Source organism: Nipponia nippon, unplaced genomic scaffold, assembly GCF_047370975.1.
Source record: "Nipponia nippon isolate SJK-2023a ecotype South Korea unplaced genomic scaffold, ASM4737097v1 scaffold_25, whole genome shotgun sequence".
In the NCBI taxonomy this organism is placed as follows: domain Eukaryota; kingdom Metazoa; phylum Chordata; class Aves; order Pelecaniformes; family Threskiornithidae; genus Nipponia; species Nipponia nippon.
Genome location: NW_028262342.1, coordinates 1,295,084 through 1,311,972, shown reverse-complemented (window position 1 = coordinate 1,311,972; position 16,889 = coordinate 1,295,084). Strand labels below are relative to the sequence as shown.

Sequence of the window (16,889 nt, the reverse complement as noted above, 5' to 3'; positions counted from 1 at the left end):
AGGCAGAGATGGAAACAAACTGCAGCACGGCCCCCATCCATCCCCAACCCAGGCTGGAGTAACCCTGCTGCGCTCCCACGGTGCCCGCGAGGGCCCAGGCAGCCGGGTGTCAGCTCCCAGCGTCTCATCCCTGCGGTTCATGGCAAGCGACAGGGTATGGCATGGCATGGCAGAAGCAGCCGCACGGGGACGTCTGAGGACAGTGACATTTAAAAGGCGGCCGGGGGCAAGGCACAGACACTAGAACTCTGTCTGCTTCTGTCTAACCCGCACTGAGCAAGTCCACATCTTCAACCCACACTCTTCTTTATGCAAAATTAGCCCACAGATGAAGCTTGCTCGGCACACAGCCTCCAGCCATAGCAGCAGGAAAGCGCCAAGCGCTGGCCTCAGCCAGACAGCGCTGCAGGAAGGCTTCTCCTGCATTTGTCTTGCATTTTAAGCCTTGTTTCTTGCAAGAAGGAATTTTTGATGGTGACTCTGCCCCTGCACAGCCCCAAACACTGTGAAGCAGAGGACTATGTTCCCAGCTCACTGCGCCAGTGAGGCGGAGGTCCTGAAGATGCTGTGCTTCGAGAACTGAGTTGAGAAGGAAAATCCAAGTTGTTCCCCTTTAGGAGAATGGTGGAATTAGCTCAACCCTTATTAGCCATCAGAGAAACCACCGAGAGCACCTCAAAAATACCCTGCCATGCAAAAAGCTCCATCTGGAGCACATTTCTCCTAGACATAGTCCACAAGGAAGATATAAGGGATATATAAGTCCAGTTCCCTCCAGAGATCCCAAGTACTGGAGAAGATCGGGAAGAAAAAAAACAAGCTTTTTTGTGAATGTCATGGGCTGTGTTAGACCCAACAGGGAGCTTTGAGCAGACCCCCCAGGGGCTTCACCCAGCTCCACCAGCGCCCTCCTTCCCCCTTCTCTTCATTAACTAGCACCCCCGCACCCCAGCTAATGACCCCCATGGTGTCTGGGGCAGAAAGGCCACCCCCTGCAGCCCAGGCAGGAGGAGCAGGACCAGGTGGCCCAGAGGGCACAGCAGCCACGGAGACCAGCCCGCTCCTTACCCAGTGTGGTCCCAGTGCACCGGTGGCTGAGCCACTGGGGATGGGGTTCCCATCTCAGCTGGGAGCCTGGGTGTATCAGTGGGGAGGGACAGAGGTGCCACAGGGCAACTGTCCCCTCGAGATGTCCCCAAAGAGGCCAGCGAATGTGCTGGCACTACGGGCATCCACGGATAAGTGAGCATGCGCCAGCCCATGCTATCACCATGCCTGCCCATTTGGTGATCCTGGCACCTATCCTGCTTGCCACAGTCCCAACGGTGCATGTCCAGCACTGTCTACATCCTTGTTTCTCTGCACCAGCACCCGATCTAGGGATGCTGAGCACCACGCTGGATGAGCAGAGAGATGGGACAGAAGAAATACAGTGCCCCAGAACTGTTCCCCTGGTTTGGGGGATTTGAAAAAACAGCACAAGCTTCAAATTGAGTGAACTAACAGAAAATTGCTCCAGAAAGCATGGGGAACATCGTGGTTTGCAGTGGGGTGGCAGCTCTTCTCTGTGTCAGCAGAGCTCTTATCTGAGCATTTATCGTCACAAAAAGCAGCGCTGGGCATTAGTTCAGCTCAATTTCCAATTTGTTCCCTCTTAAAATGTCAGCTCCGTGGAGCTAAGCTAATGCAGTGAGCTCTGCGTCCTTGCCGGCAGCACCCAGTGCACCCCGGGCAAAGCCCCATGCCTGGCACCAAGATCCCTGGGAGCTTGTGCCCTTGTCCCCACCATGCTCCCTGCAAGGTCCCACGGCCATGCCCAGCTCACCCAAGAAGACTGCAAAGGTGGTGGCTCCAACAACGCCATCACTGAGCCTGGCCTGCGTTTCCGTCCATCACCCCCAAAGGGTGTCCAAGAAACATCCACCCCCGTTACGCCCATCGGCACAAAGCCTCTCGACACAGCACTTTGCAGTCCTCCCCAGCACTTCGAGGAGCTCCTGCACACACCGAGTTGCAGCAAGTGGCCCCATAGCCAAGCCCTGGTGCCAGGGACAAGCCCCCGACCCACCCCAGGAGGAGGTGAGAGCAGGATTTGGCCGATCCATGTGAGACATCACCAGGAGAGGGGTGAACCGCATTTGCAGCTCAGCAGGCTTTTAAAGAAATTAAATGTAGGTAAGTACATTGGTGCACGACTGGCTGGAAGAGACGCAGGCAGGGTGGCTTCCATCCTGGTCCCTCCGTTTGAGCAGTGCTCCTGTGGGCACTCAAAAACATGGTGGCCAGGAAATCTTAAAATCCCTGGAGGGGGGATGAAGGGAAGGGGGTGACCCAATGCATTGGCAACACATCTGCTGCCTGAGATGACAATGTTGTGTGCCCTCTCTATTAAAAACAAGCAGCATATTAAAGCTCACAAGCCGACAGGACGCACACGGCGTTGGGAGTCCCTCTCCACACACAACTCAAGCACAGCAGCTGAGCCAACATTTTCTAGAAGGTTTAGTGACCATTTTTGCAGACAGCTTTAAATTTCTGGCTTCTTTACGACACCATTTTGGGTCCTGAGCATCCTACAATGCCCTGTTCCTGCAGATGTTAGACCAAGCAGAACCCAGCTCCACCAGCACTGCCTGAAAGTTCAGCCCGAAGCAGCCCATCCCCAAGATCCACCACGTCACCGTCGCAGTGCCAGCGCTGTGCTGCTGCAATGCTGCAGTCCCTCCAGGGCAATGTAGGGGAAAAAAAAATAACGTGTCAGGGGCTGGTGGGATGCTCACCCGAGCAGAAGTGGCTCCCTGCCCGGCCTCCCATACCATGCCCTCCTCCCACCTTCCCAAGCTCGGATGCTGCCTGCAGCCACCAGCCCACCTGAGATGACCTTTACCTGCCGTGCCGATACAGGGGCATTCGCCAAACGATGCTCAGGACGTGCACACCTGATAGACGGAGCTCCCTGACCTTGTCTCCACTAGGTAAATGTACCAATTTATCTTAACCAATTTTGGAAGGGGCCTGGTTTGGACAGCTGCAAGCCCTTCCCTGCTGAAATACAGTGATTCAAGGCCAGCTCATCTGAAGCGATGCTTGCTGCTGGGTTTCACCTTGCTACCACCCACATTAAGACCTTCAGTCTATGCAGACAGAGCAGCAACACCTCCCTGACGCAGAAATCCACCCAGTGCAGGAGCTCAAAAGGATCGAATTTACCTTGGACCCAGCATCCTGAAAATGGGAGCTGGGATTTTTATGCATTGTCCTTTGCGAAGGGCTTGGCCCTGCTGAAGGACGTGGTGGACTTCAGGCTTGACTAGCCTCAGGCAAAGCATTCACGGCACCTCTGGGTATGCACGTTAACACCCACCCTCTAGATCTGCCATCGTCATGGCATAGCGTGAAGTGATGTCCAAAGACCCTTTCTCCCCTCCAACATCACAACCACACCTGCCGGTCACCATATTTCAGCTCGGCAGAGCCACCTCCACCTATTTGGACCTGCTCAGAGCTGACACCCCAGGATAACTCAAGGGCCGGGCTCATATCCAGCAATGCACTGCATCCTTACAGGCAATGCAGCGCACAAAACCTCTCCCACGGTGCTCCCACCCCAGACGTGGAGTCAACCTGAACAAGACTCATCTCTCCCTACAGCCAAAGCCAGCTTCCTCCCAGGCACTGGGTCCCTGAGGCACCTCTGTAAGTCCAAACCCTTCCATGCATGGAGTAGGCGTAGATACGAGCCCACCTTGCTCCTAGATCTCAAGAGATTTCCAAAGACCGTTGGCCAAGCCTGAGGGCTGAAAGAAGATTAGGACCAAATCTTCCAGAGATATGAAGGAACCTAGTTCCTGAGGCCCAAGAACCGAATATGCTCCCAGACTGGGCCTCACCATCTCCTCTGCCCTTTGCAAAGCATATGGCCATCCTCTAGCTGTGTCTGGTCTGGGGAACATGGGACAGGACAAGACAAGAGGGTTTCTGGGTCAATCTTGGTCTCGTGAGAGGGAACAGATGGGTTTTCTGGTGGGACTGATGTTCTGAAAAGCAATTACACTTGAAGACATCCCCAACAGACTATGCTGTGCTCTGGCCCAGAGCCCAAGTCATCCTGGGTTTGGATTTTAATTAGCCCCGTTTTGGTATCTGTTCTCTACTTCCCTCCAGATAATGATTTAATTATTACAGACATGTCTTCAAATTAGCAGCTTCCTCAGTGGATTATTCAGCTGGGATCTCCTCAATTACAGAGCCCATCTCACCACCATCAAAAGAGAGGCTGGAGAGAACAAAGGAAAACCAAAACCCTTCCTGGAAAGAGAAACCACGCAAGCACCTAGCTCCTGAGCAGGGGCCACTGCCAAGCTCTTCTCCTACATTTATCCATGTCTCACAGTTGGTTAAGAAACCTAGCTCCAAAACACCCCCCAAACATCTGCATCAGGCATGACCATGGTGGCATCAAGGCTGGTCTTGTCTTCCCACCATCAAGCCTTCTTACCCAGCAGACCACAAGTAGGTGGAGAGGCCAAGCAAGGTGAAAGGGATGTACCATGAGCTGGGACACAGAGCCACTGCTGTGTGTCCCCTCTAATGGGATCGCATGTTTGGGGATCCCCTAGGAGAAGGGAGCCCGTGGGGACCTGGTGAGGACCCCACTCATTGCTAGGCTACAAGTGCCCTTGTGCTCTCTGCAGGGTTGGTGCCACCCAGCAAGCTCCCCACGTTGGGAAGGACCACAAGGGAGAGGCAGGAAGGTCCTGGTGGGACCAGGCAGAGAATGAGGCACGGCTCCCGATGGCAAGCCCAATCTCTTCCTCCAGCAGCGGGACTAGGCAGGGGCCATGCTGAGGTTCAGCAAGGCTCCAGGCCTGAGAGATGAAGGCTTAGGAGAGAACAGCAGAACAGGTTGCCCAAGAGAAACACCAGATGTACATGCAAAGTGAAGGACACGGCACAGCGAGGGTGAAACCTTCAGAGTGCAGCTCTACAACACGACTTGGTGCCAAAGAGCAGTAACTCACCCGCAGAAAAGCTAAGTCCCTGGCTAAACTGCCAAGCAGACAGGTTGCTTCCCCACTGCGAGGCCTGGGCAGAGCATCTCCATGCTGCAGGGCTTCAGCAAACCCTCATCCTGAGCCTAGCATGATCCCTCTCCCCAGGCTAGGCTGGAAAAGGAGGGGACATGCTCATGAGGTGCCCCATGCCTTGTTGCAAAGGGTAACGAACTCCAAGGACACACCAAGAAGCACTTCGGTCCTTTTCCACCGAGGCACTTGAACTACCGACCGCACATTGTGCTTCTCCCAGGACCCCCAAGATTTTTCTCGCCAGTAGTGCCACAATCCCCACGTTTCTACCAGGGAACCAGATTTTGCAGCAGCCATTGGAAAAGCTCTACTGCCTCTCCCTGCTGTAGCACGGACAGCAGCGGAAAATCTCCGCTGGCTCCTCTGTCACTGCAGTTCACACTCCAGCAGATTAGCTCAAACCAGCTGCAGCTCCTGCTGCTGCAGGAAGAGCCCTCGAGCACAGCCACGCGTGAGTCTGCGGCTGAACACACAGCCCAGGTCTCTTGAAACCCAGACCAACACCCCATTTGTGAGGCGGGAGCAGCTCTCCTCCTCTGGTTCCCTTCCTGAACACAAGAAAAACAGTGGGGCAGCAAAAATAGCCAGGCGATGCAGCCTGTTATCCCAGCTTGGGGATACGGCCCCGGCACCCCTCGTGCTCCTGGTGGGATCTGCAGCCCTGTTCTCTGGGTGATGAGCCCCAGCCCGCTGCACCACCACCAGCCCCTTGCACCGGCCCCTCTGGGGCATCACCTGCCTCTGTCCTCCCCGCCAGCCATCACAAGCCCCCGAGGGTTTCGAGCTCTCCACCCCATCAGATTTGCTAAGAGAGACCAACACGTTCGAGAGCGAGTGGGGGGAGAGAAAAGGCCATGCCGACACAAGCCCTTGAGTTTCATTTCCTTAAGAAACCAGGCTAAAGAAGATGGGAGTGGAAGTGACACACAAGAGAAAGAGAGAAGGATTTTCATTAACCTGATCAAACCTCCTGGAATACGATAACAGAGGCAGTAACAGACACCTCCCCTCTGGCCAAGGACAAAGAAAGGCTTCCTAGTTATGAAGAAGAGGAAGAAAATTGGAGTAGAAGAAAGGAAATGACTCAAAAATGGCTGAAATGTCAGATGTTATTAAAAAGCCTTCACCTAGAGAGAAATAATGATTGATGAGAACAGGGATAGGATGGGGGAAGCTGAACAGCTGAAGAACAAGCGGGATGGGGAGCAAGCACCTGAGAACGGTTCCGCTCGCCCCCAAAAGCCGCCCTGGTGACTACAACGGTGGGCTGACTTCTGGAGGTGTGCCTGGGGCGACCTGCGAGAAACCTGGGGTGCTGAGAGGCCGTGCTGGCGAGGAGGGCAACAGCAGCCGCAGGAGACGGCAGCCCCAGGCTAGCCTCACCCCACCGCAGACCAGTGAGTCCCCTAGGATCCACAGGTAAATGCCTCCGTATTTTGAAGCATCCTTTAAAGAGGCCCTCATCCTGCTCTCCTGCCACCCTGGGCCACGTTGCCGCTGCACCACGTCACAGGGTCCCTGCTCTGAGTGCTTGAGGAGAGGAGCGTGGACGCTACCTTGCTTTCTCAGGGTACCCGCAGCGCCGTCAGCATGGCCAGGAACCCAGCTGCCAGAAGCCCAAGCGGCAAAGCAAATCCAGCTGTCCCTCCGGCATCCCCATGAGCATCACCCTGCGAGGGGACACCCGTGCCTCTGACCCCCCCAGGGACTGTCCCACCTTCAGAGGAGCTGAGCTGGAGCACCCATAGCCAGGGCCGAGCAGAGCCACAAACAGCAGTCATAGCCGGCAGCAGCCGGTGCCCACGTTAGGCAAGTGCGGCCTCGCACTGCCCCGGCGTTTTCAGGCTGCCGCGGTGACGGCCGGGGAGAGGAGTGTCTGGGCTGTATCAGTGTCACACAGCATTGCGGGCTCGCTGGCTCCCGCTCCAGAGCAAAGGCAGCTCCATCCCAGCCCGGGAGGTTGAGCTGAAGTCACGCTGCTCTTGCTCTTCCAGCGCTTACACAAAGCCCCTTTCCTGCTCCCAGCACGGAGCCGAGCTGGCCCTCCCCAGCTGATCTGCCTCTCCGACATCTCACAAGCAGCCGCACGAGGAGTTTTGCAGGCAGGAGCGACTCAGATTCCCTGCAGCAGCCTCCCCTCTTGGCATCTCTCTCCACCGCTTCCCCAGCCGTCTGTGAGCTGCATTTGCAGATAACATCCCTCCGAACGTCCCCAGCAGAGACCCCGCCATGCACACACCCAGCTCCCACCCCGGCTATCCTCGGAAGCAGACACACGCGTGCCGAGCCTTCCTTTGGCTCCACATTAACATGCACACAACATGGCCAGAGTTGCTCTGAATCTGACAACATTCGCTTTTTGGAAAACAACAAGAAGCGAGAGCCAAACCGCACGCGTCTCCCTGCCGGAGCAAGGTCGAGGCCGGCAGGGAGCCGGGAGCTGCAGCTGCGCAGAGGCTGGACTCTTTTGAACACAGACCATCATCTTCGGAGGAAGATACGGAGGCAATAAAGCCGTCACAGCGGCCACCATCGCCTTCTTAGCAGCATCCTCCTACCACCACCAGTCTGGACCAGCTCTCCCTGGCCAGCCTGCTCTGGTTACTGGTGTATTTAGCACCTGTCCTGTGCCCATGAGGCCTCACAGATTTATGAAAGCTTTGGGTACCACCAAGTGCACTTGGCAGCTGCCTCAGAGCCGATCAGCCTCAATCCAAGCCAATGGGGATGGAGAGGGGCAAAAGGAGACCATGAAGGTCCCAGCTGCCCCAGAGACTGGTTAACCTGGGTGCTCATAAGCAGCTCCTGATCATTTGGGGGTAAGTCCTGCAAAATCTCACGCTTTTTGGGAGAACAGGCTCAGGCAAACCTCCAGCTCACCAGCGACTACGCGGGAGCTGACCCATGGTCGCTCTCCTTGCGTACACACCTGCACTGAAGGAAAGAGGCGGGGAAAAAAGCTCTGGGTGAAGGCAGCAGCATTGGAAGATCCTTCTGCTTCCTTCTCCACAACGGGCTTTTGGCATTTTGAGGCACACCAGGTCAGCCCATGTGGAGCCAAGAGTCCTTGGAAGGAGAAAGTCCGGGCACTGCGTGACGGAGGACCTGCCACATCTTGGTCTGACAGAACAGGGTGGCTCTTCCTGATGGGTCACTACGCTTGTCCCCGCAAGCAGTGGCAGCACCTCGCTGGCATCTCCAGTGGCTGGATTTCCTCCTACTTGCAGGAGAGAGGAGGAAACCAAGCGGCCAGTGTCTGCCAGCTACGCAGCGTTGGTGGCTGGTTTCCTCACCTTCTCGGCCTCCAAAATATACTTTTTTTTTTTTTTTTTGCAAGACTGGGGGAATTATCAACGCTTGCGTCCATGGCTCGACCATATTGCAGCAGGGTATAGGACTCTCAGCTACCAGCCAGCCCTGTGAGCTGTGTGTGCCTCGAGCCTGTGCTCACCCACTGCTCCGGGCTCAGAAACAAGCTCCCCCAGCAGCGAAAGGGCTTATAGCATGGAGATGGAGAGAGGACAATCCAAATACCTTCAATCCAAAGTCTCCTCAAGAAACACATCCATTGAGAGCATCACTCATGTTTTACAGCCTCAGCACCTCCCAGCTATGGTGAAGTTCAGTTTTCACATCCATCGCATCCAGCACTGCTCCAAAATCCCCCAGTGAATGCCACAAAGCCAGTAAGCCAGTTTGCCACTTCACCCCAAGATCACAGCACGTGACATTAGCCCTTGGCTTCATTCGTAGGCCAGCCGATGAGCTCTCCCTGCCCTGCCAGCAAGCCAGTAAGGTCAAGAGGCTGAAATCTGCTGGAAAAAAAAAGCCTGCTTGCTTCCAAGTTACACACCAGTCTGCCCAGTGCCCTGTATGAACTGAAAACACCAGCATGCCCTCTGCATTCAGCCATTAAAGAGACCCAGCTGCTCAAACCAAAGCAGTCGGTCCCCTTCCCTGTATTCCACATCTCAAAGCCAGACGTGTAAATGTAAATTATGTATTTACCGCAAAGAGGATGGAACAGACACCGGGACAGACACGTGGAGGGTTAGCAGGGATGAAGCGCAGCACACTGCGTTTTTGACAGCTCCTAAAGCACGCAGCTGTTTGGACACCAGAGCATCCTCGTGGCTAATGCTGGCCAGACGGGCCCTTCACCTCCGCTCTCCTCGCCACAGGGACACCTCAGGGGCTTGGAGGGCTTCCGTGATGGGCTGGAAGGGATTTTGGAAGTGCCTTTCCCATGCCCTGCCCTGAGATGGGAACAGCCCTTGCTGGCCACTGCCAGCATACTTGGCCAGCCCTTCCCTGGGAAGGTCACCAGCAACGATGGCATTTTCTTTGGCGGCTGCTGAGGGTCCATCTCTTTGGTGAAAGGATGAATTTTGGGGGGTATTTTGCTTGATGCCACATCGGGGATGAGTTTCCCCTCCTGGACCCTGCTTCCCTGAATGCCGCTGCACCCCTGATTCACACACCTCACAGATGGAAGATAAAAGTAATAAATGTTAAATGCACAGTACCCCAAAGATTGACCCAGCCGCTGCATTACTTAAAGACCAGATCTCGAGAGCAGAATTTCACCCTTTGTAGCCTAACAGATGTCCTGCACTGAGCCATGCAGCAATATTTAAATAAAAAATGGTGGCTGTACAATAGCCAAGTCATTTGAGAATTAAAGCGCTGGTATTTTTAGGCAGCGGGAGTACGTGTGGGAGCGATCTCAAAGTGCAGGCTGATGCCATTTGCTGCAGGGCAGTTAGAATTAGATTTATTGACGACGTGTGATTTGAAAGCGACACCGGTGCTCACGAAGAGCCATGCAGTGATCAGCAATGCCGGGGCTTATTGCAGCTTCATTTTAAGAGACAGAATTTCTTTATATACATGTAAATACAAAGGACGCACAGAACGAAAGCCATTTCTGCTTGCAGAGATGCTCTGATTGCCATCTCCAAAAATGGCCACTGCAAAAGTCTTGTAACTAAATTAATTAGAAGCAGATGATCAAAAGGGGGAAAAAAATGCTCTTTTTTTAATATGGCAGCCCCAACGCGTTGGCAAGAATCGAGTGATTATCATCCAGGTTTTGACGCTGGCGAGGAGGAAAGGGAAGTCGTCTCTCTCCATCAAACACTAGCTGCTCTCTGGGCGGCACATCTGGATATCAGACAGGTAACAGCAGCAAAGCGAACCCTTTCTGGATCTGGACTCGAAGGAAAGACAGCTCAGATCAGGAGAGATGAGACTTGTGGCTCCAATTAAACACTTAATGGGTTAAAATTACTTAAGCCATGTTATTCTGCACATGGTGCCTGGAGAGCCCAAGCCCCCGGAAGGGTTCAGGGAGGCGTCTCTCCGAGGGATGCTGGCACTGACCTTAGAGACCCCGCTCCGTCCCCTGTGTCCCAAGGAAGCTTGTGGGGACCTGCCTCCAGGTGCTGCGATGCTGGCGAGGAGCGAGAACAGCAACTCTTAGCAGGCAGAAGGGAATCTCCAGGACTTCCATCCATCTGCTCTCTAGCACAGCCAGGTTTTCCAAGCGGCAAAGCAGCAGCCAACATTTGGTTTGCTCAACACCTCCATGGGTCCTTTGGGGCCTTTAGGGGCTTGGGTTCGCAGCTCCTCTGCCCCCACAAAGCCTCCTGCGGTCCTCCCCAGCCTGCCTTAGCCCAAATGCCTGGCTCGCTTGTGCCACGCAGACTTGGCCCTGCCTGCCTCCTCGCTGCAGGAGATGTGGGGATCAGGCCTGCCTTCACCCATGCCAGCAGTGCATCCATGGTCGGACATTGCCACCGCTGACGCCCCCGGTCCCACAGCAAATATGAGGGTGGTACGGGGACAGGATCTCCGCTGCAACCGGCACCTCTGCAGGGGGATGCAGCCGACAGCGACGCCACCCTCAGCCAGGGTGGGAAACACATTACCAGCACAATGGGACGGCAAAGGCATCATCAGCGCCACGTCCCAGTGATGCCCACTCTGGCTGACCCCCACTAGCCAGAAACCAGCTGCGGCGACACTGGGACGCCCCACAGAAAAAATCTCTTGTGCAGACACAGGAGAAAAGCAGGATCTAGCTGTGCCCCCCTCACACTTCATTCCCACCACCCCTTCCTGAGAGCAGGGAGCTGAGCTTCGCAGTATGCCAGGGAAAGCAAACACAGGGAGAAGATATTCAGCAGCACCACAGCCACCTCATCCTGCAGAGAAACTGGCCAAGACACCACGGTGCTTCCCGAGCCTCAAAACGATGCCGTGCCCAAAGGAGCTTTGAAATGCTGCCCTGCACTCCCCAAATCCAGGTCTCGCCCAGGGAGACCCACAATCTAGCTGGGTGCTCCCTTGGTTGGAGCAGGAATTTCAAGGCACAGTGCATTCCACCACCCCAGGGATGCAGGGCTCAGGTCTGGCCCCGAGGACCAAGGACAGGAGGGTGCAGAGCCCTGGCTGCGGGGCTCTGGCCTGATTTGAGCTCCCCGAGTGGGCTCGCAGGACAGTGAGCCATCGAGGTGCTTTATGAGAGCTCACTCCCCCAAATGAGAACATCATCTCGCAACCTCGCCCAGAGAAATCACACTCGCACAAGGTACTTGCGTGTTATGTGGGACAGTTTGGGACCAGAATAACCTCCTCTCCTGGCTGATCAGCATGTAAATAAATCAGCCACAGCCAAAAATAACCTCTGGACCTTTTTTGACTCCTTCCTGCAAAACAGTTTGGGGGGGATGCTAGAAAGAGGCCAAGATCTAGTTAGTACAGCTGCCAGGCACTGAATTACAGGGCAGATTAACTGGATTATTGAGGCTGTAAACTTTGTACAAGCCCACCTTTCCCCTCACTGTCTGCAGCTCCCGGCACCATGAATTTCTGCATGAGGAACAGTAATAGGCACCACCACCAAGCCTATTTATTTAATGATTAAGAGCTTGAGATCAGGTTTATGACACCTGTGTTAATGCCACAGCAAGGCTATAAACACCCTTCCTGATTTTGGAAGCCAGAAAGGCCAGGCTTTGGCTGGAGAGGATCCGTTTGAGGATGCACTGCACTAACAAGACCCCCAGAAAGGTGAGTGCTGGGCTGGCAGCATGGCCGAACACCCCCCTTTCCCCAGGCCCCGGCCATCCGATGCGCAGCCCAGCTCCAGCGCTTGGCTATCAAACCCACCACGCGGCCGCCAGCCCCACAGCAGCGCGTTTCTTCTGTCCCAGCACATTAGCCGCATCGCGAACGATGCTAGCCAGGGAGGTAAAACCCATCTGTAATTCTGGAGAAAATTCATTGCTACCAAGAAAGGGTGGAAATGAGAGCTTTAAATCAATGCGCCTGGTGGATGGGCAGCGATTTTGGGAGAGGGTCCCTTCCCCTGCTGCGCCATGCTGCCCTGGTGATGGATCCTCTCCCCTCCGGGAGGCTGGATGAAGAGTCCAGGTGGGAAGAGCATCCTTCCCTGCTGCACATCCCTGCAGCACAGCGCTCGCTATTTAAAGAAATCGGCCACACGCTGCCAACGTCTCACCTCCCCGCAGAGGAGCTGGGCCCATGCCCCGGCGTTTCCTGGTGTGGCACTGCCTCTGCGACCCGCTGGCACGCAGGGGCTCAGCACAGCTGATGCTGGCTTGGAGGCTGCAGGGGAGAGAGGCATCACGCAGCAAAATCCCTGGGAACTGCCCTCTCCTGGAAATCGGTCGCAACGGACAGGAGGATGGGGAAAATGAGCTCTCATCTGCCACTTGTTTTCTTCTTCTTTTTTTTTTTTTTTTTGGATGCAATTAAAGGCAGCCACCCAGCCGGTACCTCCTCGCACTTGCTAAGACAAGCGTGGCAGAAACTGAAAACCGGGAGCTGAAAAAAAAAAAATCTGCATTTCAGATAAATTCCAGCCTTGTCAGTCCTGCAGGATTACAGTGCTGGAGACAGCGGCCCATGAGCTGATTGAAAACACCAGGGTGGAGATTCAGGAAAGGAAGGGCAACTTGGAGGACACAGGGTCAGTCCCCTCCTGGCCAGGGACTTTTGGCCTTGTCTTTTGGAGAAGGTTTGGCACCCAGCTCCAAGATCCCTCCACCTCCTCGCTGCGGGATGGAAACACTGCACTGCCGGCGCTGCACAGGGGCCGAGGCGCAGGCAGGGCTGCTCCACGCATGGCTTTGCACGAAAATGAGAGATGAACACTCGCTTCACTCCTTAGGGCATCCTCACCATGCAAAGTAAATGGAGGGCTTTACCATGTCCCCAGAAGGATTTTAACCTGCTTGACCAGAGCACAAACAGAAGTAAAATCCAATTATATCAGCGCAACTTTTTTTAGCAAAGAGCCTTGAATCATTTTTCCCTACTTCTGCTCCAGATGGGCCCAAATGCAGACCTGTTCCCCAACGCTGCAGTTGTTTCATGTGATATTTTCCCTTCCTCCCTCCCAAATGCCAACTCGTGTGAGCACTCCCACACGTGCACCCACCTCCAAGCCTTTTGGCATCGTTTGCTTGCAAAGGAGCCCTTTAAGCACCGAAAACTCCCAATTGCATCCCTCAGGAGCCTGGCCACGGCTTGGATCCACCTGCGGAGCCCATGCCAGAGCCCTCACCCTCGGTCAGGACTGTCACCCCCACGTTTGGTGTTTCACCGAAAGCATCTGTAAAGTGAGGGTTTGTGATTGCATTTAACACCTCTCTGGGAAGAAAGCCGGGCAATGGATCCAACATCCTTCCCCTCCAGTTAATAGCCCGGAGACCTCCCAGCTCCCTTTTGGGAGCCGTCTGGGAAACCTCAGACTCGCCAAAGCATTCTTTAGGAGGAAATTAATTAATTAAAATAACGTTTCAAGGTTTGCTAAAGAATCCAGTATCTTTCCACTTTGCTGGAAAACATGAAATGGCACTGCCCAGGCAGTGGACAGACACTCATGACAAAGTCACTCCCTGTCCCCAGAGAGTGGAGACCTCCAGAAGCATTTCCAGTTGGGTCCCAGTTTGGGTTCAGCATCCTCCGAGGCTCCAGAGCTGCCTCCCCCAGCTTCAGTGCAAACTCCCACCTCCAACGCGGTGTCAGGCTCTTTCCCAGCACTGACTCACGGCCACCATCTCCCCACCCAGCACACCACGACCCCATCACCCACCCAGCTCACACTCACTCAGCCCCCTCCTCCTCACACCACCGTCCTCGTCCCTGTCCCTATTCCCCTGCACCCCAGCGGGAGCTGCCTGAAAGGGCAAGGCTTGCAAAAAGGGCCCTCAAAGGACACAGACAAGGAGGTTTTCAGGATGGTTTTTACTCCCAGCACCTTCTGAGACAATTGAGGCAGGCAGGAACCCAAATCTCCAGCAGGTTCCCCAGCATCTGCACTTCAACAGCTGGCGAGCACCGAGGCACAGCTGCACCGAGCCGCCGGTGCAGAGCAAGACCCGCTCGCCCTCACCACGAAGCCAGGAAGCTGCACGGAGATGGACGAGTTGTTCAATCCCACATCTGCCAAGCCACAGCTGAGCTGGCCGCCCTGGAAAGCCAGATCTGTCCATCAGTCCCACCACCGGTGTCTCAGGAACCTGCCAGTTTGGGGGCTCCCCCTTCCCTCCAGCTGGTCACATAGGTCCCAGACAACCTCCAGTCTGTCTCCTGGAAAAGAGATGTAGGAGGAGCAAGCACTGAAGCTGGGAAGTCATCCACGCACCTGAGCACCTCCGGGTGCCAAGGGGATGGCACCAGCCACCTGTGCTGGCAGCTCCCTGACAAATCTCCAGGGAAATCCCCAGAGATAAGTCCCATTTCCCAACCAGCACCGTCCTGAGACGCAGGGAGCAGCACATCATCCAGAGACGCAGGGAGCAGCACATCGTGGCCTCCCCGAGAGCACAAATACCTGAGACTCCCAGACCATCAGAGCTACAACACTACCAACTTTCCATCTCCTCTAAAGCCCAGGCAGCACCGCAACCAAGAAACTCTCGAACCACGCAGGCGCGTTCATCCAGGTACCAAACTCGAGCTCACACCTTGCCTCTGCACCAGCTCGCACTCACCAAGTGGCACGGTGGTGTCAAACCCACCAGAGGAACCTCATTCCAACATATGAGCAGATGGTGGCAAATGAGCTTAAATGAACACTTTGCCAACCCTGACTTGGCCAAAACCAGGGCGTCCCCAGAAGGTTTTGCACAGCTTTAACAGAACCCAGCTTCCTAAGCCAATTGCTGTTATAATGATGCAATTTAGGGAATAAACAAGCCCTTAAAGGCTGGTGTTATTCAGGAGAAAATCATGGTGTCTGGAGGCAGCTTGCCACAGCCGTGGCGAGACAGCACCAGCCGACAGAGGATGGGAACCAGTGTGAACACAGCTGGAGCTAGCCAAGCTGGCCGGATGCTCACTGGGCTGGTCCAGCCCCGAGCGCAGCGGGCATCCGCCCGGTGCCAACATCCAGGCTGGACCAGCTTGGTGAGCATCTGCCCAGTTCCAAGCTGGACCAGCTTGGCGGGCATTTACCTGGTGCCGAGCTCCGGGCTGAACCAGCCCCAGGAGCATCTGTCTAGCGAGCCTCCCCGTGAGCCGGTGCAGCCCGGAGCTCAGTGCCAGGCAGATGCTCACTGGGGCTGATACAGCCCTGAGCTCGGCACTGGGTGGATGCTTGCAGGGTGGATGCTCGCAGGCTAGAGACAGTACTGGGGGAGGCAGGAGGATACAGTGATGGGAAATCAGAGGAGCAGGAGAAGGCCAGGGTAGGACCAGTCTTATCAGGATGCCCACCCTCCCCCTCAGCATAAGGTGGAAGCATGCGGGGGGTGGTGCAAAAGGACAGCTTGGGGCCATATTGAGGGGCTGCCAGGGGCAGAGAGCAGCTGAAAATCAAGGAACCCCCCTCCCGGGTTACAGGAGTCACTGCCCCCCCATACCATACAGCCTCCGGGAGGGGTGGATGTGCCTGCCCCTCCTGCCTGCACACCCAGCGGGGATGGGGCAGCGCATCTGCCCGGCTCAGCCCCCCGGTCTGGGGCTGGTGCGGCGGGGGGCAGAGCAACCCTTTGGTTCAGCTGCCCGGCCTGGGGGTAATGTCGGGGGACAGCAAGTCCCCCCACCAGCCAGCTCGGGGGTGAGGATGACATCCCCCCAGCCCAAGGGAAACGGGGGAGCTCAGCACATCCCCTGACTCAGACACCCCCTCCAAGGGGTAACGGGGTGGGAGACAAAGCACCCCCGAACTGAGGTACCCCCTCCCGGGGGGCAGAGCATCCCCGCGGGGCACGGGAGGGCAGAGCATCCCCAGCCCAGCCCCACCTGGGGAGCCACGGGGAGCAAAGCCCCACCAGCCCAGCCCCACAGAGCATCCCGGGGGGGGGGAGGGGGGGCAAAGAGGGTAGAGCCCCCCGAGTGCAGCCCCACCGGGGGGCAGAAGGGGGGCCTGAGCATCCCCTGCCCGGCCCCACCGGGGGGCCACGGGGGCAGAGCATCCCCCTCCCGGCTCCGCGGGGGGCGAAGCATCCCCCGTGGGCAGCGGGGGGCCGCCCGGCCCCGCCCGCACTCACCGACCGCCGAACTCGCTGGAAGCCGCCGCCGCCGCCGCGCCGCTGCCTCCCGCTGCCCGCCCCGCCCCGCCCCGCCCACTGCGTCACCGTCCCCGCCTGGCCACGCCCTCCCGGCCACGCCCTCCCATCGGGCCACGCCCCGCAGGGTGGGGTGGGGCTGAGCAGGATCTGGGGGCAAGAGCCCTCCTGGGGGGCAGAGAACTGCCCTGGGGGGCAGGACCCCCCTGGGGGGACAGCAGGCTCCGGGAGGGGGGGCAGGAACCCTCCTGGGGTTCAG

General features: G+C 56.3%; 1 protein-coding gene across 7 annotated transcripts in view; it reads right to left on the bottom strand.

Annotated features, from left to right (window-relative positions):
- PPFIA4 (PPFI scaffold protein A4) overlaps positions 1-16,675 on the bottom strand; it is a 60,976-nt gene extending 44,301 nt beyond the window's left edge. For all 7 annotated transcript variants that reach the window (XM_087761777.1, XM_087761778.1, XM_087761780.1 and 4 more), the window contains exon 1: positions 16,613-16,675. The gene's annotated coding sequence lies outside the window, so the exon portion shown is untranslated. The remainder of the gene's footprint in view (positions 1-16,612) is intronic.
- Positions 16,676-16,889: the final 214 nt, after the last annotated feature.